The sequence below is a fragment of the Haemaphysalis longicornis genome, unplaced genomic scaffold (assembly GCF_048455015.1).
Source record: "Haemaphysalis longicornis isolate Haplotype H1 unplaced genomic scaffold, Haemaphysalis longicornis Haplotype H1 scaffold_61, whole genome shotgun sequence".
Classification (NCBI taxonomy): domain Eukaryota; kingdom Metazoa; phylum Arthropoda; class Arachnida; order Ixodida; family Ixodidae; genus Haemaphysalis; species Haemaphysalis longicornis.
This window is the reverse complement of record NW_027526409.1, coordinates 1,401,341-1,428,312: the sequence shown is the minus strand read 5'-3', so window position 1 is coordinate 1,428,312 and position 26,972 is coordinate 1,401,341. Positions and strand designations below refer to the sequence as shown.

General features: G+C 47.9%; 1 long non-coding RNA gene across 1 annotated transcript in view; it reads right to left on the bottom strand.

Annotated features, from left to right (window-relative positions):
* The window catches only part of LOC144144093 (uncharacterized), a 145,090-nt gene that overhangs the window by 55,015 nt on the left and 63,103 nt on the right, over positions 1-26,972 (bottom strand). Inside the window, exons 3-4 of the long non-coding RNA XR_013317153.1 lie at positions 8,563-8,645; positions 4,051-4,128 (exon numbers count right to left, since the gene is read on the bottom strand). This is a non-coding gene — a long non-coding RNA (uncharacterized LOC144144093). The remainder of the gene's footprint in view (positions 1-4,050; positions 4,129-8,562; positions 8,646-26,972) is intronic.

Below are 26,972 nucleotides of genomic sequence, written 5' to 3'. Positions count from 1 at the left end.
ACCACGAGAGAAGTAAAATGGAAGGTCTATGCTTAGCTAGATTCCTTTCCTTGGTGAAGCTTGATCTGTTGGCAGCGCATTCGTGAAGCAAGACCTGGAAGGGTACGCTGTGGCGAAAACCGCACGTCACCCGCCGCGGTGGCTCAGTGGCTAAGGCGTTGCGCTGCTGAGCACAAGGTCGCGGGTTCGATTCCCGGCTTCGACGGCCGCTTTTCTGATGAAGGCGAAAAGCAAAAACACCCGTGTGTACGAGATTTCGGCGCACGTTAAAGATCCCCAGGTGGTCAAAATTAATCCGGAGCCCTCCACTACGGCGCGCCTCATCGCCTGCGTTGCGTCGGCGTGTTAAACCCTACAGTCAATAAAAAAGCCGCACGTCTCTGTGGTGCAGCGTTATCGCGAAGAGAACGGACGCAGCACACATGCCGAAGAAACGCAGAGATCATTGCTCTTTAATTCTGTTGTCGAAGCACATCACACGTACACTAAATCACATCGACTGCGAGATTCGTCGTATTCACTCACATCGAATTACGAATAATCCAAGGCACTACGGTTTGTCGTCGGTGGAAGAGTGTTCGCCTCTAGATTCTTGCAATACAGGCCACTGTTCTTGCTCATAGAACAGCTTCCGTATCTTAAAATGTTGCTGCCTGCACTTCCCAGAGGCAATGACGCACGTTTTTGTGAAAAAGGTGCGCGTAACATCTTTTTATGAAGTAGCCACAGCGCAACTGTGGAATGTGAAACGCTGCCACCCCCAAATTTTGACCGAAAGACGGAAAGCAGGAGGGAACAAAGTGTGCCCCGGCAGATGACTAGAACTTCTTCCGCGACCCCTCCTTACCCTTCTACTTTCTCCGTATTGTGGGCTCCCCCGCCCCGCGAGTGCTCTGTCGCCGAAGACCTTCGGTACTGACAATGCATCCCCGATTTTCTTCGTTTCTTCTGGAAGACCCGGCTAGAGCATATGGATGCGTTTTCTCTCTTCCTGCGCCCATTTTGTTAACACGGCTGGGTGGTGCAGTGGACTCACTGGCGCTAGTTTTGTGTACACATGCAGCGGCAACTAGTGAACTGGTTTTATAGACATATTTTAACCGATCCAGCTTGATTGGACACATGGTTTGCTAAAAAAGAATGAGTTGATCATTATAAAACAAGAAAACAACAGCCCGACTATTGCGACAAGGCGCTTCTTGAAGACGCCTAAAAATATATGACGAAATGTCAACTAGCCCTAATTGAAGCACCTCTTGCCCTTCATTTATTAGCCCTTATTGCGAACGGGCTACCCTTACTGCCTGTATATTTTACTAATGATCGTTCACGGCAGATTATATGCCAATCAAATGCCCTAAAACAACCCCGATATCTGTAGTTGTTTTTTTATCCACTTGTTTGGGACGCGGGCTACGCTGATATGTCCTGACACAACCCCGATCTGTGCTATGTTGCGTTGCTAGTTGCAAATTTGTTGCCAAGGCTTTCAGATGCGACGCTGAGAGGAGCATCTCTTGCCGGCGGCCCTGCCCTGCGTCCGTCGTCGTGAGCGTCCGCGTCCGCGCAGCTGCGTCTCTTTTCCGCTCACCCCGTTTCCTCTTCTCTCCGATATCGAACACTCTCGCCCAACATCTGCGGGTGCATGGCGCAGCGCACTCTCACTCCGCCGGTGGGCGGCGCGGCGCGCGGCGCAAGCGCGCTGTGCGCATGTGCAGCGCCCTCTCTCTCCGCGGTCTCCTCTCCTTCGGGCGCGCTGCGCATATAAGCGGAGTGCCGCGCTCTGGTTGGTCTCTCCGTCGACGGTTGTCCGCGCTACGCTTGCTCTCTCTCTCTCTCTCTATCTCTCTTTCTCTGTCGCATTACCCGACGATTGCTCACGCTATTCGAGTAATCGACCCAACGGAAACGCACAATGGAACCCCCTTCAGCGTCGCATCACACCAGGGTTCCCGCGAGGAGAGGTGGGCGTAATTTTTCTAAACGTGGCCAGAATGCTACTAGCAGCATACAACAAATTCGTATTACGGCACACACTTACAGTGCAATTGAACGACATGATCATTACTGGTACGAAGCATTCTTTTCGTGCAGCGCATGATAAAAAGTTAATTTTTCGTCTTCGCACGTGCCGCAAACGCTGAAAGTTCTGGGTGAATCTGCGTCGATCGTGGTGCTGGAACCCTGTGAGTCGGCTATGCCGCCGGCTCGCGGCCCTCCCGTGTCCAGCCCAGGCTCCATGAGACCGTGACTACAGCGAGGACGCATGCTATCCCGCGGGCCCTTGCTAAAACTCAGACCCCGCAGGGGACGTCTTCGTGTTATTCAGTGCTTATCAGAAACCTTCCCGCATTGATCTCGGCCTGCTCAGCGTTTTTAAATATGTTATTTTCTCTCCAGCTCATTTCATGGCGCTCGTAATGCCGGAAAACGGGGGGTTTTCTGCCAGGGTCAGCATTTTTTGTTTGACGTGCATGCAACGGTAAGCGGATAGGTATATGTAGGCCTCTTCACTCGAGGCTCTGCCAAGCATCCGAGTGTCTTTTTACGTCTGCCACCTTCCGCCTAAATTATGTCTGCTAACCTCGCCACAATGAGTCTGGAAGGCTTTCCATGAGGAGCTCAATTCAGAGTGGCGCAGGGGCAGAAATTTTGCCGGAATGTATGTCTCAGGAGACCGATCGCTCAGCACTGCCTACGAAATGTTCCGGACTCCAGACGTGGCACCTTTTAACGTGTCGTCACAATTGTCCTTTTCCAAGCGCGGTTAGGCGTGAAAAGTGTTGGTTACCCGAATGCCCTGTATTGCTGTGGTAAAGATCACTGAACAAAATGCGGAAAAAGCCCCCCTGGTGCAACTTTTCCGGCATTGCATTTGGGCGGAAAGTCTACGTTCACTGCGACATAATAGCGGGCCGTTTTAGGCTATAGTTATGTGTCGGGTTTTATTCTCTGTCCTTCCTTTTGATACCGGTCACGGTCATCGGTACATACCTTACGAATGTAGCTTGTGGCTCCGTCTTTACCACCGTAGGTCCGTTTTTTTGAGCCACAATGCTCGAGAGGTGAAACTCTAGATTTTGTTGTACATGAACAACTTTGGAGAAACCTTTTCCAGCAAGGACAGCAAGTGAAACAACGCAGTGCCTCTGTGGTACCTGTAGCACAGCGCCCTTTATGATGTTATTCGTCCTAAAATACATTGCTAAATGTATGACGTGTATTCTAGATGAGTTACACACGTTTTGTTCCCAACTGTGCTCTAAAAGCACTACTTCTCGAATTGAAGATAGTCACGGAAAAGGACCCCAAGAAAACAATTATATTCACAAATTGAGAAAGTGTATTATTTCGGCAGATGAACAGCCTCCCACATTCGTTGCTAAGCATTGCTTTATTTTCATATTTGCCTCTACTACTGCTTTTGCTCCTTACCAATATAACTCCGTTGTATTCATCTCTGGTATTCTAGATATACCACTAAAAGAAAAAAAATATCCACCCCTTTGTGTAACGACAAGGATGGTTGTACGCGAAGGTTTCCCTTGATGGATACCTAGATTATCGCTAGAGCTTGAACTTTAACTCGTTCAGTTTTGACATTGAAGCGTACGAAGTTTGGTTTTTCATCGCAGCTGCTTTGACTTTGGCGCTTAGCCATTTTATATCTAAAAAAAGAAGCACTTCGCGTTCAAATATGGCCGGGTTAGACGTAGGACTGCATAATGTTTCCATCGAGTTTTTCACGTTAATGCACCCATCTCCAAATCCAATCTGATTCCCCCATGTCCGAATACCGCAATCAAATGCAAGGGACTCAGCTAATATTCCGACTGCGGGAAGCGTTTTTTTTTTCACTTCGCCCTCGATCAAGACCCTAGTCAGAGAAAGTTAGTTTTCCAGCAGTGCGTTTGTGATTTTAGACAGGCCATCGGTGAGACACAAAAGTTCGTTTATTAATTTTACTGGAAAATGTCTATAACTGAAGCCATTCTACTTTGCCCCTAACAATTACTATATATACGCCTGTGCGTGAACTTGAAAACTTACCGTTGTCCGGAAATGTAAATATTGCGCAAGAAGACGTGCGGTTCCAGTATCTCATCGTGTAAGGAGTAGGATTTGTCACTGCAAAAGAAATATATTTAATTAATGCCTTATGCAGTCAAAATTTTAAGCTTTATTGCCCCCAAGGTATACGTGAGACGGAAACAATGGAAGCGTGGTCACCAAGACGAAGCAAGCGTTGTGTAAAGACGGTGTACCAGAAGTTGGCACCGAAAGGTGTCTTCAAGGGATATTCATTATTTTTATTCAAGGAGACAGTTACGTGATCATAAAACTGTGAAAATAATAAGTGTAAGTAACCTGCTTCAAATTATATTTTCGCTGTAACTATTCGTTCATCAAAACATGCTCCATAAAATATCTGGCTATGGAACAATTAATGACTAAAAAATGACTAGTTTTATTCGTTTCAGTCGCGCGATTAATAGTTAATAAATGTCACCCGTAAAGTGTGAACGAAATGGTGCTCGAAATTTACACATCGAGCGTTTTTGTACTCCACAATTTGACCAGGGACATAAGGTGCACCATAGCGGCGGAGTTCAACTTACCTCGACCACCTGGCAAATCTCAACAAACAAGCGTTGTTGCTTTTGGCGTCCATCAGTTGAATGGCTGCCGATTCCGGGTACCCATTCCTGTCGTTGGGCTCTGAAGCGCAATTTCTTAGCCCCTGAGCCGTTTTAATGTTAATAAAACTATCTTGTTTTTTTATTACTCCGACAGCCAACAAACGTGCTGTTAAATTGAAATTTGAGGCAATAAAAGCAAGTGGTGTGAAATAAAATTTTACACATCACTCCTTCAATGACTAAACTGTTTTACACCTAAATTTGTGCTCACACAATGCCACAAATAAAAACCTACATCAAGATGGTGGCCACACTTTAAGATCAAAATTTCTTGAGTTTTACCTTTCTATTGACTTTATTGATTTTTACGAGGATTAACGCGCCGTTGTGGAGGGCTGCAAGGCGTGCCGTGGTAGATGGCTAACAAATTAATTTCGACCACATGGGTCCAGTAAGGTCCATGAAGCGCATCCAACTCAACACTACTGTTAATGCATTCCGTATTTAGGCTTACGACACTTCAGCCGTTCACTTTAACGACTTCTTTCCCGGAGTTGCAAGCTGCATATTCGTGTGCGACCAGTAACGCTTGTAGAAAATATCAGGTCAATTAGGAGCACGAGAGGAATGACAGAAGGTTTAACAGGTAGAAAGGAATCAATATCGACCGAAATTTCTAGCGTAAGAGGGAAAAGGAAGTACGGCACTATTCCCACACGGCGAAATCGCAGTTGAAGCCGTGCACATATTTGCGATCGCTTTCGGCACGTTTTGTCACGGACACTAAAAAAGGACATTGACATCAACCCGTACGCAATTTGATTCTTGCAATTTGAAGATGTTAATCGTGTGCCATTTGACGTTTTTGTACTGCTAGGATTGTTAGCTTGTAAAAGCGCCCCATGATTGATCGGCATGCCTAGGACAACAAAGTGCATTTTTCGGGAACAGGCAACGTTGGTTCGGACCGTTTATGCAGCGCAGAGTGACCCACTGGAGTGGATGCATGTTTCGGATGCGTCCGTATCCTTCACTGAGTTTTGAAACCATGCCGATCTTTGTTAGACTGACGTGCTTAGCCTTTTGCTGTTCGTTAGTTTTTATATATTGTGTTAATTGTGATTTCTGAATCTTTCTGAAATTTTCATGCATTAAAGCAAAAACATTGATGGCGATACGCTAAGGTTGCATGGAATCTTACTGCGCAGCTGTTACTCAAGAAATATTCAGTTACCAGCCAAACATTATTGAAATCAATTAGAAAACATAGATGTTGCACTGAAGGTGGGCCTCAATCTAGTATACCGGTTATTTCCTCATGTTGGAATGTTCTATTGTGGCACAGAGGACTAAAGCCTCGCGCGCACTCTATCAGCGTCTTGGGTTCTAATCCTCGCAGTATGTTGCTTGCCGTTTTTTTTGCGCGTTTTTTTGTGGCATGGTTTCCGCATCGTGTACGCGAATCCGAAACACAAGTTTTGGTTCATTTGTACAACTAGCATATCAAACGTCAATGTATCGTTTAAGCCATCGGCAGGATCTGTTCAGTTTTCAACTCGTGCTTTGTATATAGAAAAAGGCAATTGTACTTTTAGAGAAGAAATACTAATGTGTGTATTTTATAAAATTGGTTCTTGGTGAGAACACCAGGCAGCAAGAGTATCTACACGTCTCGTCCCATTCCTTTCACCAGTTTTTCTGCCATGAGCGGAGTGCAGAATTCATACGCACAATGATAGAAACAAAAGCGACGCAAACCTAACGCAGAAAGTCAGAAGGCCCCGTCCCAAAGCGATGCTGTAGCACATAATATCGCAGTAGCAGACGTGCGCAGCCGGATATTCTTGCAGGCGTCATCGAGAAGTGACGCATCATGGGCCGTCACGCTCTCGCGGGCAAAAGAGATGGACGAAACGAGGGAGAAATGCGGCGGGGCAAAAGGGCGATGTTTTGATTTGCATTGACTTCATTATTGCTCACCGCTTTAACGAAAGTTTGAACGGACGGGATTACTAGAACATTGATTTACCTGAAAATGTGAACATCCGTGTTTGGGCAAAACCTCTTTCCGCACTCTTTTCAGACTAAGTTTTCTAAGCACGAATGGCAGCAGCACGGCTTTATCCCTGCCAGCGAGAAGCGAGTGCCTGAACATGCGGACAGGTCAGCCGGATCCGTCGACGCACTCTTGCCTCTTGATGGATGCTGGGCAACTACTCAAAGATCGCTCTGGCATGCAGTTTCACTGATCTCGGCCATCGGTCGTCTGCCCCGGGTGGCGTAGCCAGAAATATTTATCAGGGGTGTTATACGTTGCCGAATATTTAAGACGATAGTATTTCTTGGGCTACTTTAACCCATAAATTTTGGTCTGTCTGTATGTCTGTCTGTCTGGGTGTCTGTCAGTCTGTGACTCGATTCAGCCACCCGGCCAAAGTAAAACAAGGTCTGCGCAATAGTCTTATATAGTCACACCTAAATCTACCCGTCTCATTCCGGTCTAATGTTCTTACTTGTCAACTATGTTCAAGAAGAACAAGACATTACGCAAATATGAGACAACAAATTAATAAAGAAGCAATGTTTCGTTACAAAAAATTATGCGTGCTTTAATTTTGCGAAATGAAATACTTCATCAATTGCAGAAAAAAAAATCACTCCGCCGTCGCCTGCTGTCGCCCGCGCCACTATAGCTTCAGGCGCCATTTTAAGAAATCAACCGCCGACAGTTAGTAAAGGTTCCACTAGATAGGTTCCACGTTCTGCTTGGAACGCACGTGGATTAGGGCAACGTGGTTCCATAAACGCCGAAGTAGGGCTCCTCGATTCACGCGCGTTTCCGCCGTACGGCACCGTTAGCACCGAGACGCCGGGCTTGGAGCAGTGAAACCCGGTAAATTTATAAGGATCTAAGCAAACCTTTCGTGTCTTTACCTTGGGAGGAGCGCGACGCAAGAGGAACAACATGACAGTTGAGCGGGAAAGCGCAGGAAGGCATTTACTTGGCAAAAGTCAAAAAAGACTATCGTCTGTTGTCGACATTTCCAACGAAAGGAGCAGATACGCTGGCAATTTTTGCCTTTGACAAAGAGAAGGTGCCGCCCATAGCGTGTAGAGGGGTGATGCAGCGCACAGAAAATTTCGGGAGTGTTCTGATATCCGATCCTCCCTCAGCCCTCCGCCCCCCCCCCCCCCGCCCATCAAGATGCGTCCCTGCTTGGCCCATTTAATTTTTGGAGCGCCTTTACGTAACCGAGGGAAGCATAGTTTTCTATTAAATATGGACGTCAAAAGGATATCAGCTATACTAAAACACTCGCTAAATTTACTGAAAGGAAGCTACTACATTATATATTTTACTAAAACGTATGCCAACGTGCTGCTTGAATAAACAAGGGAAACAACGGGTCGTTACTGAGTTATTGCTTTCTTTTGTTACAAGCTCAAACCTGGTATAGTTTAAATTCTCAGTTTTTGGTGTCCAACCCCCCTCTTCACTGTAATGCCTTCGTGGCGCTGTGGGTAAAAAATCAAGAAGCAAATACTGACCCTACGTGAGCAATGCCAACGGTACAAATTTGACCTTCAATGTACTAAAATTGTAATAAAATAGGCGTGGACAAAGTGTTGACAGAAGGGAACAGCGTGCGAGATGGCACGATGAAAAAGAAGGGTATTGCGTGGCAGGAGCGTCCAAAGACTGTATAGCTTTAATGCTTCGGCGCTGTGTTGGTCCACGTCTTCGTCTCTTGTGTCATTATGTTTGTGCTTTTCCGTGCCTTTCGCACCATGAACTCAACTTCAGCAAGCTTCAACCGTCCGAAGACGATTCATGCTTTGTCTTCGAAGGTACTCTAAGAAAATCAACTAGATGAGGTTCAATTTTAAGAGGCTCCATTAAGGCACCAGTAACGCTACTCACTCTTTTGTTCGTAGCTCACCAGCATTATGGGGTCTGATGTTTCAACTCCTGCCTGAAGTTTTGTCCACATTTGGAAGGTTTTCCTGTAATGAGGAAAATTTAGAAGATTTTGCTGTATAATACACACCTACGGCTGATATTATTGTGAATCAAAATCAATTTTGGTAAACAGAAGTAGTAATCGTCTGCTCGTATGGAACTAGATAGTAGAGGAGAATACCTTCGTTAAATAATCATTGGGACTGTTTATGAGTAGGTCTTGTTTTATCGCCAACACGTTTTGATAGCCGAATACTCGTAGTAGAATTGCAAAATGCCATTGAGTTTGTTAGGCACCAGGCAATACGCAAAACAAGCAGTTGTGTCGTATAAGCTTTTCATGGAAAAGTATTTAAAAAAACAAGAACAAACCCCTTCCAAAATCATTTTTCCCAATGCAAGCTGTTGCGTTACGCCAAAAATCGCATTACTTCCCTATCAAATAACCATCACAGGGGCATAAAATGCGATATCAAGAAAACGCATGCCGGTAAAGTGAGCTAGATTACACTAACGTCAGCAATACTTTTTCACGGCAGCTATTCTGCATCTCAGGAATTGCTGTCCCAACATGCTTGGGCAACGTGCTGTTGGAAGTCTTATGAACCACTATGCATGTGTAGTGTCCCTATCAAATTCGCAACAATGACAATTAAATAGCAGTCATTCAAAACATTATTGCGAGGAAGGGTATCTCGGTGTAAATTGTAATGTCTAGCTCGAAAAGAAAAGCAGAATTGACCAACCACAGTTGTTTGAGCCCGCAAGACATAACATTGTTACCAGGAAGGTAGCAAGTTGTAGATTTTAGAGAGTCATGGCGCCGCTGCTGCCAATCGAACCTTTGCTGCTGTACCTACCATGATAGTCTCCTACAGCGCGCTGGCCGCTGTATAGATTAGGCCTTACGCCTGTACTTTCGCTTTACTGAAATCTTGTACCTCAGATGATAGTCGCCTGCAGCGCGCTGGCCGCTGTATAGACTAGTCCTTACTCCTGTAATTTCGCTCTAAGGAAATCTTGCTCATACCATGTCTCACAACTAAATTGCTTTCGAGAGAGGACTATATTACTAGGGCTATCCTTTTTTATTTGACAACTCAGACTCAAAAAAAGACACCATGCCTCATTTTGCCTACTTAAGATTATGATGATGATGATGACGACGATGATAATAATTAGGGGCTCTCTTTTTGAATCGGGGCCTCGGTTGTTAGCAACCGACTTGCCTGTTTTATTCCACTTAGTTGTCCTATTCCTAGCTAAGCTAATTTGTTCCCCCCCCATCTCCCTCTTGTCGCTGAAAGTTTTCTACCACTGGCAGGCCCGGATTGTTTTGTCCGCAGGCTCGAAGCGAGCCGCGTTTGCACGCACTAGAACCAGCCGCAACCGTCTTTGCGGACTCATCGTCTGTGCTTCCAACTTCAGGACCTCTCGACCAGTCTGCGCTGATCTTCCAGGGTCGAGCTGGACAGCATGGCTTCCCACTGTTCACTCGTTGGATTGTCATTAACGGGAACTGTCGTAGTTTTGGGACAGGCCGATGTGACGTGGTAAAGAGTAGCTGTTTCTCGCCCGCACAGTGGGCATTGATTTGACGGATGGACAGCGGGGTACATCGAGTGGAGGAGGCTGAGATGTGGGTAGGTGTTCGTCTGCAACAGGCGCCATTCTACTGTCTCCTCTTTGGTTAGGTGTTTGTGCGGCGGAGGAAGAGAGCGGCGACTTAAACGCTGATGTTGCAGAATATCATGATATGTCAAAGGAATTGGCACTGGAACTGTGGACTGGTCGTCCTGAGGTGGCGGGGACCGGATAGTCATAGCTCGGGCTGATGCATGAGCTCGTTCGTTCCCGTCCAGGGCGCTGTGTCCTGGTGTCCAGATTACTGAAGTTGTGGGTAGTTGACTGGGCGAATGTTTAGTCAGAATTTGATGGACGATTTTAGATATTCGGCCTTTGCTAAAGCTGCGACAGGCTGCTTGTGATTCGGATACTACTGTTAAGTGTTTGGTTCGCAGGGCTGACGTGATGGCTAGTGCTATTGCCGTTTCCTCTGCTTCTAAAGGGTGTGGTGTACTCACTGTCGCGGTCGTTCGTTCTCGCATGTCCTCACCAATAACGCTGATGACCATAGCTGGCCTCCCTGGGTAGCTGGCTGCGTCGGGGCGACAGCCAAAGCTACAGGGGCTCTGGAATGAGGGCTCCTCTCACTTGGGAAGACGAAAATCTACTTTTTGCCACCAATAAAGTTTTTCCTCCTCCTCCTCTCCAACTTCAGGCGTTAACGCACGTCAAGTGGCGAGGAGAACAGCCCGCGCGCGATCACCTACGCCAGGAACGCTGGGTAGAGTGTTCTCGAAGGTCGAGGCCGACGCCGAGGGTTCCTCACGAAGCGCACGCTAACGTGCGGTAGGTATTTTTAGATGGAGAGCATCTGATTCACTCGTCTTGTCCCTCCGGCGTCGTCATCGTCGGCGTTGTCCGCCCCTCCCCCATTCTCCTCGCCACGCCAGCTGCGCTCTCCGCCGCTCACCCCCTCTCCTCTCCGATAGCGAACACTCTCTAGCGAGGGGCATTGGATTGGATTCGATTGGATTGGCTTGGATTGGATTGGATAGGATTAGATTGGATTGGATTGGATTGGCTTGGCTTGTCTTGGATTGAATTTGGATTGGATTGGATTAAAGTGGATTGTGTTGGATTGTGTTGCGTCATAGCCGCGGCACGTTGCGTCATAGCCGCTTCAGGGGGTTCACGGCGTTTTACGCGATGGGAGAATCAACCTAACGGAAACAACAACGGAACCCCCTATGCGTCCCATCTACACAGGGGTTCCTGCGAGGGGAGGTGGGCGTTTTTTGGTGATAATTTTTGTGACCTCCTGCGTGGCGAAAGCCCACTGTCAGGTTGTTAACAACAATAAATACAAGAAATTTAGTGAACCAGACAACATTTTGTATGATACCCGAAACCCACAAAAAATACAACGGACAGCGACTGCAAACAAACAATGGCTACATGCAGCGAAGAGGTGGTGACAACGGTGGTAAGAGTTAAAATAAAAGCAAAAAAGTCTAAGTCGAGGACTGAAGAAAAAAAATTAGCTGTGGCTTAGCTCGGCTATGCCAGGGTACACGAAGCGTGAGCTAAGGTTCAGCCGGTTATTCTTAGGATTCCTGCTTGTTTTGGATTAGCTGATTATGCTTACTGCAGCTAAAATCCTTTACAATCCAATCCAATCCATTCAATCCAATCCAATCCAATGCAAGCCAATCCAATCAAGTCCAGTCCAGTCCAGTCCAGTCACCGCTCCTCACGCACGCGCTGCACTGCTCTCCAGGAGCCACGCGAAACGGCTATCAAGCGGCTCCTGCGCAGCGTCAGACTCAGCTACTGTGCAACGGAAACGCAGAGCTAGGCACGCGCCTGCGCCAGTGCATCTGCCGCGGCTATGACGTCACTGCTCTGGAATGTGCAGACCGGTGAATGTGCAGACCCGATTCTCCACACACCCTTGCTCCAATTGGATTGGATTTCAATCCAACAGAATCCATTTTATTTCAATTCAATCCAAGCCAATCCAATCCGATCCGATCCGATCTATACCAATCCAATGCTCCTCGTGGTTGCGCAGAACAGCCCTTCACGGCCCAAGTGAAACTGCTCAACCACGGCCAGTGTAGCTTACGCTACAAAAAACACAATACGTGGCTTTAGCTTGAGAGCGTCGGCTAGTCCGGCCTTTGGGCCGCACGTCACGTAGCTTGGAGGTCACATTTTGTAGCCCGTGGTACTGCAGCGCGCTCGCGCCTCGTTACCGCCGTGGGGAACGCAGCTATCTGGAAGCGACGCTGTCTTTCACCGATGCCCGATGATACGATTTCCTTTCAAATGTCCTGGCGGTTGAGCCTGTAGAGGACCTATTGGGGCACAGCACGGGTCCGCTAACTCGACCTCAATGCATCCCGATCACGCTACACCTTCCAACTCTCTGCTCTTCTTCATGGGATCGCTTATCCTGCCGGCCACTGTCGCTGGCAGCTTCTTATACGCCAGCGCCCGGTGTGAGCTCGTGCTTTTACCTCGAGCGTTATACACCGTAGCTCTCGGGGATGATGATGGTGCTCTTGGGGTGTTCATACGTACCCCAAAGCGCGCGTCTTTTTTATGGTCGCCTTATTTTTATTGGCGGGCATTTTTGTCATGATTTCTTCCCATCACTCCCACGTGGAAGCCTGGGTGACGCCGGGTCTCCTCACAAGGATCCCGCTCACGTACGCTCGGTCTTTCTGGTTTAAAAAACTAGCTCTGCTGTTTAAAAAAAAATTCACGCACCTGCATTGTGTTGCATGAGTAGGAAGAGATCAGTAGTCCGAGTACGTGCTTGCGCTGAGCCACCGTTGCCGCCAGAAAGCATGCGCGATCTGATGTTCTCTCCTATCCACTTCCTTTTGCTTTCATTGCGAGAACAAAGGCAGGTTAAAATGCCGCAGAAAATCTAGGCAATTATGAATAAGAGCTTGTCAGACGAGGTCTTCACGGCGCATTTTACCCCAAACGCAACTTTTAAAAAAGAAGCAATTCCAAATACTGCTCGGGTACAGTTCACTCTTGCAAGTAGGTGGCTTCCGGGAGGGTAAGAGCAGGATCAGGAAATGGGGAAAGCGTGTAACCGTCGTACCATGCCTACTACCCTCTAAACCACTTCGTATAAAGCGAGACCTTTTTGACGTTCTATGCGGAAAATGTGGGCTACCATTTATTACAAGTATTGAATCAGTCAGTGTTTGGCACGCAATAGTTATATTTTGTTCATTGTTTCTAAGAAGAAAACAACATGCACCGGGAGCCGAGCCCAGGGACAACAAAGGGTGCCCAGTGACTGTATCCGCTACACTATTTGCCCTCCAGAATTCCATACGAGTGCCGTTTGCGGGTTTGCGGTGCTCTGACTTCAGTTTGTCTAATTCATGATGATGATGGTTGGATGTTAATGGCGCAAGGCCAACTGGGGCAAAGAGCTCCAAATCAGTGGTTAAATATGAGAGGTGAGAACGTAGACACTGAAATCATTAAGCAAGAACAAAAGTAAAATCAATAAAAGACGGTGAGGATGGCTGGTGTAAAGGGCCAGGTTGTGATGGTGCGTGGCATGAAATAAAGCTTTAAAAAACTACGCCTGATAGGAAATGATATGTAAAAACTTGATGTCACTGAGAAACTTAAAAGTGCGTTGCACAGGAATCACAGGATCATCCGCTAGAAAGAGTGCTGGGTGTAGTGGAATGTGTTGTCTGTAGAGTTGAGGGAAGTGCTTGCGTCTTGTTGTCTGGAGTGCTTTGCATGTAATGAGGATGTAAAGTACGGATAGGCCCTCCCCACACCTGCTACACTGGGGTCTTGGAGATCCAGTGAGCAGATGGGAGTGTGTCGCGTGCGTGTGGCCTATCCGTAATCTAGCTAGGGCAACTTCAATGAATCTGTTGTGTGAGTCACTAGTGTATTGTCCTAAGTGTGGCTTTACTATGTGTAACTTGTTGTCTGTCTGTGTATTCCAGTCTGCTTGCCATGTTTTGCGAAGGTGTTGTCGGATGTGTGGCTTGAGGTCAGTGTGGGGTATTGTTGTTATGTCCACTGTGTTTGCAAGTGCAGCAGTGGCGGCCATTTCATCTGCGGTCTCATTCCCCGCGATTCCAGCATGGCCTGGAACCCAGCACAGGATTAGTTGAAAATTATTTGCATATACATACATTATGAAATTAAAGACAAGATTGACAATGTGGTTTTTCCTGGGTCTGTGTGAAGACAATGCACGCACAACGCTCAAAGAGTCTGTGAAGATGACGGACTTAGGAATTTGTTTTTTAAGAATGTGCTGGACGATGAGTAAAATGCCATATGCTTCTGCAGAGAAAATAGTGGTGTGTACACTCATGGTTCTGCAAGCAATAAAGTTGGGACCATGAGCGGCGCACGACACTGTAGTTGAAGTTTTCGAGGCATCGCTATAGAATTCGGCACATTTATATTTATCCTGAAGCGACAAGAAATGCTGCAGAATCGCAGCTCTCGGAACCCTGTTTTTATCTATTTTAATAAAAGAACCATCATAACAAACAGGCTGCAGTTGCCATGGTGGTATAATGTCAGAAAATGATGATGATGTACAGACATCTAAAAACCCAACGGAAATACCTGAAGCTTCCTCTCTCACCCTCAGAGAGTAAGGCAAAGGAACAGATGGACGATTTGAGAATAGCTGGGTTGTAGATGTATCGTTGTGGACAGGTTTAAAAGGATGGTTATTGAATGATGAGACCTTAAAATCATATAATAAATCTATGTACATTCGTTGATATTCCAGGCACCATTTGTTATTTTCAGCGTACAGACTCTGGGCCGGGCTAGTGCGGAAAGCACCACATGCAAGGCGCAGGCCTAAATGGAGAACTGGGTCAAGCATTTTTAGTACTGTTTTTGATGCCGACCCATACACAACACTACCGTAGTCTAGCCGAGACCCGACTAAGGCGATAAAAACGCGAAGAAGGAGTTCTTTGTCTGCACCATAGAACTGGTGGGAGAGGACTTTGAGAATGTTTAGTGTTTTCAGGCATTTATGTTTAAGTTGTTTGATGTGTGGAATGAACGTGAGTTTTTCATCAAATATGACACCTAAAAACTTGTGCTCCTTTTTTACAGGGATAGAAGTTCGATGAAGGGTGATCTCCGGGTCTGCCTTAATCCCGCGCTTGCGGGAGAACACAACACAAGTACTCTTTCTAGGGTTCAGTTTAAAACCGTTTGTGTCCGCCCAGCCAGCAAGTTGGTTCACCCCAAGCTGGACTTGGCGTTCACAAACTGAAAAGTTACAGGACTTAAAAGATATTTGAATGTCATCTACATATATAGAACAGGAAATGGTTGGTGGCAATGCCTTCCGAAGTGAGTTCATCTTAACAATAAACAGTGTGCAGCTCAAGACACCGCCCTGAGGGACGCCATTTTCCTGCACGTATACATTCGAAAGGGCACTGCCAACCCTCACTCGAAAGGTCCTTTCCGACATGTAGCGACTGAGCGTGTTCAGCATGTTGCCGGAAACACCAAACGACTTGAGGTCACACAAGATGCCGTACCGCCAGGCCGTGTCATAGGCCTTCTCCATATCGAAGAAGACTGTTATACAATACTGCTTATGAATGAAGGCATCTTTTATATATGTTTCCAATGCAACCAGTTGATCATTGGTGGATCTCCAAGCCCTGAAGCCAGCCCGGCAGCTGTCGAGAAGACCATTGTACTCTAAGAAGTACATGAGTCTCCTATTGATCATCTTCTCGAACAGCTTACACAGGCAGCTTGTGAGGGCGATGGGACGATAACTTGCCGGAGAGGAAGGGTCCTTCCCCTCTTTCAGAAAGGCCACAACGATAGCCTCCCTCCATGACCCTGGGAGGTGCCCCGAAAGAAATATTTTGTTGTAGAGGTGAAGGAGGGTTTCAAGTGTGTCTGTGTGCAAGTGTTGAATCATAGTGTATGTAATGTTGTCTGCACCTGGAGCTGAAGGTTTACAAGTACTAAGTGCGATCTTCAGCTCATGCAGTGAGAAGGGGGTGTTATAAGAAGAGGTCGACTTATTACTGTCTCGTAAGGACTTCTTCTCACAGGATGTTTTGTGTTTTATGAAAGTGTTGGTGTAGTGCGCTGAACTGGACACATGTTGGAAGTGTTGTGCGAGTGTGTTAGCCTGGTCTTCCAGTGTGTCCCCTGTTGTACTAACCAGGGGCAGACTGTGTGTCTGTTGTCCTTTTAGTTTATGTATTCGTGTCCATACTTTTCGCGTGTCATATGAGTTGATGGAAGTGAGGAAGTTGCGCCAACTCTTCCTTTTCGCCTCACGGCGCACTCGCTTCCCAAAAGCCTTGGCCCGTTTAAACGAAATGAGATTATCTGATGTGGGGTACCGGCGAAGGACACCCCATGCCTTGTTCTGGGCCTCTCGCGCCCGCCTACAGTCCTCATTCCACCACGGCCTCCTTTGGTTGCTCGGGGCGCTGGAGGCGTGGGGAATGGACTTTTCGGCAGCGTCGCGGATGTGTGCCGTGATAAGTTGGGATGCTTTCTCCACGTGTAGGTGTTCTATGGTTGTGTGGTGTAGTTTAGATGTTTCTGTGAATATACTCCAGTTTGCTTTTGATTCATTAAACCTGTTATGGGAAGATGGACTGCATGGGCCTTTACCTATATATGTTAGGGAAGTGGGGAAATGGTCACTACCATATGGGTCAGGGCCCACGCCCCACTCAAGACATGGAAAGAGAATTGCAGAACCAAAAGCCAAGTCGAGATGTGAGTATGTATTATGTCCTAAGTTATGGTATGTAGGCTGCTTTTTGTTGAAAAGGCATGCTCCTGAAGATGTAAGAAATTTCTATATCAGGCGACCTCGGGCATCCGTTCTGGAGGAGCCCCAAAGAGAGTTGTGTGATTAAGGTCGCCTGTTAGGATGTACGGTTCGGGCACCTGGTCGACCAGCGCCTCAAAGTCAGAGCTGGAAAGTGCATAATAAGGACGAATGTAAATTGAGCATACCGTTATCAACCTATTAAAAATTATTGTGCGTATTGCTATCGCCTCAAGGACGGTGTTGAGAGTGATAGGGTGGCATGCTAGGGATTTCCAGGCTATTAGTGCTACACCGCCCGAAGAGTGTGTGCAGCCAACCCTATCCTTTCTGCATACCATGTACCTATTTAAGAAATTTGTGTGATTGCGATTCAAATGCGTCTCCTGAAGACACATCACACTTGGCTGGTTCGAATGCAATATCTCATGAACATCATCAAGATTTTTAATGAGGCCTCTACAGTTCCATTGAGTAATATTTTCTCTTCCCATTATGGAGGCTTAGAAGCTACTGAAGTCTGTGTGTATGTGTGTTCATGTGTCTTTCGGGGCTGTTACTCTAGGATTTGGCTTTTTGGGCCTTTCTGCTGCTGGCTTGGGCGTCGGAGGTCGCTCCTTGCGCTGCGTTGCAGGCAGGAACGGCCCGACATCCATCTCGTCATCGGATGTCCGAGGGGTGCCCGACGGACCGGGCCCCCCGGACTTGGCCCCCCCTCGGGAGCCCTTCGTTTGAGCCGCCACCGCCGAGGGCGTCCGGGGCGCCAGAGGTGGCACGGGCGGTGCGGTGGCGGTGGGAGCCGGTGCGGGGCGCGTGGTGTCCATCACCTCGGTACCCTCCAACGCACTGGAGGATGGGGAGACAGAGGCGAGAGCGGCACCGGTCCCGACAGAAGACGTTGTCACCACAACCGCTGCTGCCTCAGCAAGCGGCGTGGTGGCGGGTTGGGCTGCCAGAGGCAACCCAGAGGGGGGGGGGGGGCGGGCGGAGGAGGGACCAGGTTAGACTCCCTGAACTGGGTCCCTGTGGACACCAGACGCCGCTCCGCCCCCCGGCGAGCCGCGTCGGTGTACCTCCGCAGGGGGAAAGAGGCGAACCTCTTTCGCGCCTCTGGGAAGGTGATGTTCTCAGTTACCTTTATGTTGATTATCTTTTTTTCCAGTTGGAATTTTTCACACTTGCGGGAGTACGCTGCATGCGGCCCGCCACAGTTCACACAACAGAGGGTGTCGGATGGACAGTTGTCAGTCGGATGATCGTGCGCCGCGCATTTTGCACACGTCGTTCGGCCACGGCAAGAGTTTGTACCATGCCCGAACCGCTGGAACTTAAAACAGCGCCGCGGATTCGGGATGTACGGACGGATGGAGCAACGGATAAAACCTGCATGTATGTGTTGTGGAAGAACTGCGCGGTCAAAAGTGTCAAGATAATGTGCTTGGTGGGAATCTCCCTGTCGTCTCTGCGGATAGTGATGCGTCTCACGGCAGTGACGCCCTGATCCTTCAAGCCGGCAAGGAGATCCGCATCCGTTTCGTTCAGGAGATCTGTTTCGGATATCACACCCTGCGAGCTGTTGAGGCTCCGATGGGGTGTGACCCTGATGTCGAGATCAGCCAGTCTAGTCTGAGCTAGAAACTTTGCAGACTGCTGCTTGTCATTTATTTCGATTAGGAGTTCACCAGACCTTTGTTTTTTGCACTTATACGATTTTCCTATGATTGCTTCAAGATACTTGGCGATCAAGAAGACCGACTGAGATGCAAGAGGGTGGGTTTGATTGAGCGACTCCATGACGAGAAATCGAGAGTAATGATCTGGTTCAGGAAATGTCAAAGATGGCAATGGAGGAAATGATACTTCGGTGCGGCCCCTTTTAGGGGGCCGATCACGGTTGGGGGGGGGGTTTAGATAATACCATACGGCATAGTATAAAAGCAGGCAGACGGGGGTACTTCCTTCTTTGACCTTACCCTGGTAGTCAAAGAGGTCCCGGAGCTCCCTGCCTGGTAGACAGGCAGGGAGCCCATCGGCCGGAGCTTGACCAAGGCTCCGACGGCCACCGTTAGAGGTTTCTACCCTTCACCTTAAAAACACATCACCACGGTAGGTCACAGCTTATGTTGGGGGGCTCGGGGTCCGCGGTATCGCCAGTGCCGTCACCAAGATTACTCAAGGTGCCCCGTGCGGGAGTTTGTCTAATTCAAAATGTCCCTGCTTTACGGTTACCATATTCTTGATCACCGTATCTGGGTAGTACAGTCTTCACCGCGACAGGCGCATACCAATGCAGTTGGCGCACGCGGAAGTATGCGTCCCTTGATGCGCACTTATACCTTGCTGGGTCGAAGCATGCATCAGGGGACATAGATTGCCTGCCGAGATACCGAAGTGGTTCATTTTCAGGAATATGCAACGGGTAACAATGTATAAAAACTCAATTCACGAGTTCAGCCTAAAACAAGGCGTGTGGGCGAATCTGGAATTTGAAATAATTTTGGTAGTTTTAGGCGCTTCCAATAATACGTCGATCCATACGATCTACATTATTCGTTTTCAATGACGAACGTTACATCAGCAATTTCGGTAAAACAGATTTAGAGATTTAACCCTAAGACGACAGAGATCTGTTTGCAAGTAGACCTCAAATAGAGTAAGAAAGGCCGAGGGAATGATGCCTGTTCCAAGACAAGCGGAGGTCCTAGATGCTTCAAATTTAAAGAGTGCGTTTTCGCAGTGCTATTTCAGCTCAATATAGGCAGACGTTTTGTGCTCCTGCGGCATTTTTTCAACAGCAGAGCTGCTTAACTTGAGAACCAGCCTTGCTGGGCGTCGCTCAAAAACAGGCGCCGCAAAGGGGAGAGGAGTAAAATGCTACGCCAATAAGTGTTAGCGAAAATGGTGAGAAGGCAAGGAGCAGGTGCGGGTAATGTGCATCACTGCGCACATGTTTGGGTGGGTAAGTAGCGTCGATCATTGGCTGCGCCTAGCGATGTCGTAAGCTCCGCTGTTGCCTCATTCTTCGCATCTCAGTTGCGAGGGTGGACGGATGTTTTAAATTACTGGCCCCTGAGAGAGTGGGAAAGGCTAAAGTATTTTTATTCAGACATTGTTCCTATTTAGTGGGCCCTCTCTGATAGGGATCGGCTTTTCACTTATAGATGTAGAATGTCCACTCCCGCCTTTGTGAGCACTCCCTTAATTGAAGACGGCGTGCCAGCCATAAGACAAACTAAATGTCGACCCCATAACGCGCACTATGAATCCAAGCTGTCCTGTTGAATGAAGAGAAGTAAGAGCGCAGGAGCTGCTCATGAGCTGACGGAGAGTCTAAGGGTACAATATACACTGATGCTGCATAGTAAACCAACCCGCCGGGGCGCTTCACTGGCTGACATGTGCTGCTGAGCACAAGGACGTCGCTTCTTTCCTGGCCAGAATGGCTGGTTTTCTGCAGGACGTGAGAAACAAAAACGTCCGTTCGTTGAGATTTCGACGCTTATTAAAAATTCCATGATGTCGTCCCACGTGACGTCTTGCGTGAAGTGCAGGGCAAGCTGCCGGCAGGCACCTTTCCTTCTTTCTCTGTCTCTTCGTGAGCGTCATTAAGTGTCGGCACTGAGACTATTTGGACCATGCTGTCGTTCAATAATAATAATTCTTGTTGCTTTTTCAGCTGCTGCCTTGGCGTGACCAAATACGTTGGCGACAAGACAAGATCCAACCCGTGCGGGCCGGCGGAGACAGGTCTGATGGCGCTCGGTGGCCGCATTGCGGACTTTTGCGTGCATGGAAATTCTACATACAAAGAATCTGGGAATCGCGAAGTACTATGCCGGCCGTGAACAAGGGGACGGAGGCCGTGTGCAAGAGGGCTGTGGTGCTCATTTGTTGCAGGTAGGAAACATGCCCCCCGATATTGATGCTCGTCAGTCTGCTACTACAGGAGAACGTGGAATACGAGGTCGTCAACGGCGCCGTGTAGAACCAGATCCACCCAAATTATCCTAGCTGTATTCAAGGTACGTCTTTCTGAAACGAGACCACAAATATTCCGAATCTGGCCCGCTACGTCACCACGTTGCGAAGGTTATCTGGAAACGGTGTTCTACGGGGAAAATTACCCTCTAACTGACATGCTCCACGACCGGTTTGTTTTCGGGAAAAAACACTGCAGGGAAAAAAAGACGCAAAAGGCAGCGCGTGCGTGAGCAGCCTGTCAGTACAGCTGACCGAAAAAAAAGCTGTACCTTAGGCAGGCATGTGCCAAGACTTAGTTCATGGGGCGACAAGGACCCATTTGCGCGATATCGTTTATCGGCCTTGAAGGGACATTTGTAATGCAGCAAGTTATGTATATCTTCATATGTGATAAGCATTCACAACCCGTATATATGTTTGACCTTTGTAATAAACATTCAGTTGCTAGTCCAGCATATTCCCTGACAGTTTTGGTTAACATTTAGTTCTTTGTTTCCATGTTCAGCTGGTTTCTTCTAAACTTAAAATGCACCAAATTGCCCAGCAACAAACACCCCCAAATTATGTGCGCCTAATTTAATCAGCTTGTCGGTAGATGCCATGAAAGAAGAGCCCAGAGACATCTTGGTTCTTTACTGATAATTATGTCAATTTTTTTGTTTAAGCGTTTTCTAAGGCTAAGTTGGGGTGCCGTACGTAAACCTACTGGTTGTTAATGCTTGAATGATCCGTAAGGTGTCTTGTTCTTTGAGCCCCTTCGTTGATTTGTGATTCTTTTAACGAGATCGGTGACTTGTGTCACTCCTTGCTGTGACCTTGGAAAATGGGCTGCACCCGATCCATCGTTGTGTATGGTAAGACCCAGTACACGGAGTTGACCCTGGGAGCTCCCACTCCATAAAGAGTGACGCGCGGATCCGGATAAAGAAGTTTGGGTAGTCGTCTTCGATTGCGATCCTTCAGCACGAGAAGTTCTGACTTCAGAGGGCACTGGAGGCTGCAAGATTTAAACTAGTGTACTATCATCTCAATAGCGTTCTTAAAGAACGTCCTATTTTCTCCCAGTTGTAGGCGTCCTCACCCACAGCGGGTCGTGTGTGTAAAGAGTATGCCTTAGTTGTTCAATGGTCTGAAGTTTATTTGGCAGGTGTAGCATGGCGATGTTAAAAAGAAGCTGGTAGACGACTCTAACCCTGAGGTGTGCCTTTGTTTGGTAGGTGTAAATTCGCGCTCTAACGTTACCGATGCCCACCGCTGTATGCGATTCGTGAGGACGTTTCTAAAATAATTGTAAGCTTTGGGGCCACAACAGGTACTTTGCGGATTTTCGAGTCTCTTTCCATGCTTGACATTATCAAAAGCGCCGTTGACGTCTATAGCGAGTATACACGACTTGTGATGGCAGCCCAAGCAGTCCATGGTGTCCTCCTTCAGAAGTAAAAGATCTACTGGGTAGACAGATGCTGTCGGAACCCAAGCATCGTGTCCGATATGTACCCGTTAACCTCCAGATACGGCGTGAGCCATTCGTACACTATGTATTCAGGAAGTTAACCAGCGCAGGCAGTCAATGATATAGGGCGAAGATACTCAATACATAGAGGCTTGTTTGGCTTGGGAATCATTGTCCCATTCCAATGCTTCCATGTTCCCGCTAGTTCGCTTGTTTGCCAGCAAACGTGAAAATACTCTAGTAGTGCTTCTGTTGCGTTTGAAGGTAGCTTACGGAGGAGGTTATTGGTAATGTTGTCGTTGCCTCGGGGTATGGCTTGAGCCAGTCATGAACTGTGTGTTTAAGAAGTTTATCAGCGAAGGAAGTCAGCGATATAGGGCGACGATTCTGAATACGTAGAGGCTTGTTTGGCTTCGGAATGATTGTCCCATCCCAACGCTTCCACGTTGCCGGTAGTTCGCCTGTTTCACATCAAACCTTAAAATACGGTGGGAGTGCTTCTGTCGCTTTTAAAGGTAGGACTGAGGAGCTTATTGGTAATGTCATTGCCGGGCGAAATGTTCCTTAGGAGTCTGGCCAGGGCTGCCTCTATTTCAGTTTTTGTGAAGGGCCGTTCGAGGTCAGGAATATGTTGGCCCGGTACGTATCAGTACTTGCCGGACTCGATGGGGTGTCAGGGTTAAACTTGCGTTGATTTTCATCTAGTATGTCTTGTTGGGTGCCTGTGTATGAATGGACGATTTTTTGGAGGTTGTGCTTTTGCTTCATGTTTGTCCGTGTAGTCGCTAGGAGGCCTCGTAAGATATGCCGGTTCCTTTTCGGGCTCATGGTGGACTGAAGTTGGTCACATGCTTTTTACCAATTTTTGCGGTAGAATAGGTCGCCGTATTCTTCGGCTTTCTTAGTGATGGCGGCGATTTTCAGCTTCAGTTTTCCGCTGTGCTTTTGTCTTTTCAACTGTTTGAAGCGTCTTCTTCCGGCTTCCCAAAGGTGCGAAAGGTCATGGTCAAAAGCGCCATTATCTGCGTTCAGTTGAAATATATTTGTGTGTTCTTCGCTTCCTCAATTATCTGGGAAAGCCATTTCTAAATTTCGTCGATTTTTTTAGGATTGAGGTCGGTACGGAACGCTGTCCAATCTGTGATCTTTTCGGTCCCGGACCGAATGGTTCTTTCTCGATGGCTTATCTTGAGTGGTAGTATGTGATGATAACTTTCTAACGACTCCTCCAGTCAGGTCCTCTCTGCCCGGCGGACACCGTGGGTGAAGGTAAGGTCGGGATTAGTGTCTCTGGAGACTCTTACATACACGGGCTGGTTGTAGCGGATCGTCCCAGAGACTTAAATGGTGAGACTGGCTGCGTCATTGATGCGGGTCCCCTAATGGTTGTTGGCAGGCACCCTCACACCGTGTGAGGAGCATTAAATTCACCCGCGACCACGAGTTTGCGTCCTTTTGTGATGTTCCTAAATTTCCTATAATTGCTCGAAGTTCGGAAGTTGGTCTTGAAGGAGCCTGTAGACAATTAAAATGAAGAGACTTTGCTAAGTCACTCTGTAAGGCAACATTTCTACATGTGTATAGTCCACAGCTGTGTCCGTGATTTTGTAGAACCGCGTGATAATGGTCTCTGTAGTCAGAACTGCGGTGCGCTCTGTTCTGTTAAAGGCGTTTTATCCTTGAAGGCGAATCGTAGTGCTGTATGGTTCGTGGAGGGCTAGGACATCTGGTTCATCTTGTTTAGTAAGTTCTACGAGGTTAGATATTTTGCACGTGACAGATCTACAGTTCCGTTGCCAGATTTTGGTTTGAAAGGAGTCTGGGGTGCTGTTAATTTGGACTGCCATCTTCTAAGGATTCCACGTCAGCAAGCTCTTCTCGGCTTACGGAGAAAGAACGTGAAGCGTACTGGCTATGGTTTGGTGCCGTTTTTCCCGCCGAATTTACAGTGCTGAGGATTGGATCGAGTGCCGTTTTGATGATGTAGTTCTTCCTGGCATTTATGACGAAGTTGTCAAAGATTACCGTGTTGTGCGATGCTTGCTGCGCAAAAGGCGCGATGGCTTTCTGGATTTCTGCCGCGACGACCTGCTGTATGTAAGCCAAGATCCGCTGTTCAAGTTCTTCTGTTAGCTGAATGACTCGCTCCTGTGTGAGTAGCGCATGTTGTGGAGGCGTTTAGCAGTTTCTTGTTATCGACAGCGCTCGAGCAGCTTATCAATGCGAGTTTGCTGGCTTTGGATCTTCATCTCTAAGGCTTTGATGATAGCTTCGTCTTCGGAGCTTTTTCCAGATTCGCTTGCCACATTGCCGTAGCTTACTCTGTTCTATGATGAAGCTCGCGAGACGGATCTAGATTGCGAACACGCTCTGGATCTGTCTCTGCTGCTTCTTTGCGCATTGTTATCGCGGGTATTTGAAGTAGTGTAGGTTGACTGATTGTAGATCCGGAAAGTTTTCTGTGAGGGGCCGCCATCCGCTCTGTGGTTATTGGCTCTTTACTTTCCGTTGCTGTCGAACCTTGTTTGGGGGTGGCTCTAGCTTCAGCTTGTCTGCAGTCTACCCTGCCGTCTCATGCGGTTGTTTGCAGACTTTGCAGCACGGCAGGCAGTCGTGGTCAGGTGGGTGATTGGTCTGGCCCATTCGTGGCAGACGTTTTGAGCTGGATACGGGCATATGTCTTGCCGGTTGCCCAACTCCCCGCAGGAACGGCAGTACTGTTCTGTCTTGAGATACGGCCACCAACGGTAGTCACCACTCTGATCTGTCACGTTGAACGGTACGTGCGGGCCATTAATATTGTCATGTTGCCAAAGACGACGCAGTTGTCTTGAAAGAGAAACAAGTTTATTGGAGCGAACTTGTGCTCCCCTAACGACTCAAAAGAATACAGAGGCGGGGAAGCAGCGGTCAACAAAGTGAGCAGCACAGGCGAGTGTTCGCGAATGAATTCCGCGGCGTCTGCTCTGCAGTCTTTTATCTTTTGGCGCAAGTGTTTCTGGAAACGTCGATTCACATCCAGAACATTGTAGATCAAAGAAGATTATTCTGGGCTAGTGACGTTAGGGCGAAACAGTCTGGTTATCTGAATGTGATAGCCCGTCCGGCATAATAGTAAAGAATATAAGACACGCTTCGTTTGGAACACAGATAACACAGCTGGGCGCGGCCCGGCAGTAAAAACAAACAATAAAAAACTAACCCATTCATGGTTCGTGGCAATATATATGACGGAGGAGATGCTTTTCTCAGCATTGGTGCTGCAGCAACTGTATATCTCTTTGCCACGCGGAGTCCACTTATGAGTCGTCCGGGGCTGGTGTTTGCTGGAACGCCTGCTGATCTATTAAGGTGTTTACACATAGGCTCGCGCTGTGAATGTCTCGTTGTAGTTGCGTGCTGCTGATTTTTCCTAGGGAGCTGAAAGCCAGGTCTTTCCTTCGAGTACTTGCAATGACTAGGTTTTCGATGCGCTGCCCATGAATATGAACATTGCCGTAGAATTGCTTCTTCCTGATTTTGCTTTCCCTTTCGATGACGTTAGTAATTTCTGTGAGGAACCATTAAGAGAGTTGGAGGCCGTCTTGTGGGTGATAATTCATTTTCGTGTTTTCTACGGAAAAAGGTGTCATCCGGGAACGTTTCCGCTGCGCCATCTCTGGGACGGAGTTCTGGGAGGCAGGTTGCGCGTCTGGTGGTGCTCCTTGAAAGGCGGCCGTCTTCTGTTGTTTCCTTTTCGCCACTTTCCATTGATTCGGTAAATGGATAGTTCTGCGGCTATTTTCTTCGTATTCCAACTTGACCGGTGAGCCGTTTTCTTTGGTGTAGTCACTGTGCATAGCGCCGTCCTCCTCGTTTTGTTTCTTGCTTTGCGCGTGCATCGTCACGTCCGGTGTTTTGCTCATTGTGGGGTACTGGGAGCTTGCATCAGCGACGAGCAGCTGCGGCTGGACCAGCTTTTCCCGCTCTAGGGCAGCCGCAGCTTGCCGAGGAGAGCTCGCGCTGCTGCTCATGCACGTGGTGCGAGCATGGGCCACTGGCTCCTCGAGGCGCTCTCCTCAGCCGGCCTTCGAACGTTCCTCACGTGAGCTTAGACTGAGGAGATATTTCAACTGTTTGAAATCTTGGCGTAAAATACACTCATTGAGGCAAACGTCGCAACGGTAACCTGCCGGTGTTCTTGATGCACAAAAGATAAAGGTGAATGGCCTTTTTCCACATGAAATAGCGCAAAAGCAATAGAGAGAGAGAGAGAAAACATTTTAATGAGCTCACATGTGAGAGTGGAACCCTAGAACTGGAACCCTAGTGGAATCCATGCGTTTCCCTCACCGTCTTCGCCCGTGCCACCAGGAGAGTCAGGCCCTCCGGTTGACAGCTGGTCAACAGTATCTCCCACAGCTCAGGAAAGGAATAGGTGGAGAGGGGTGGTAGTCCTGGGTTGTGAGCGCATTCCACAATTATATGCTGAAGGGTACCTAGCTGTGGACAAAACTTGCATAGCGCGGTGTACTGTGTGGAAAACAA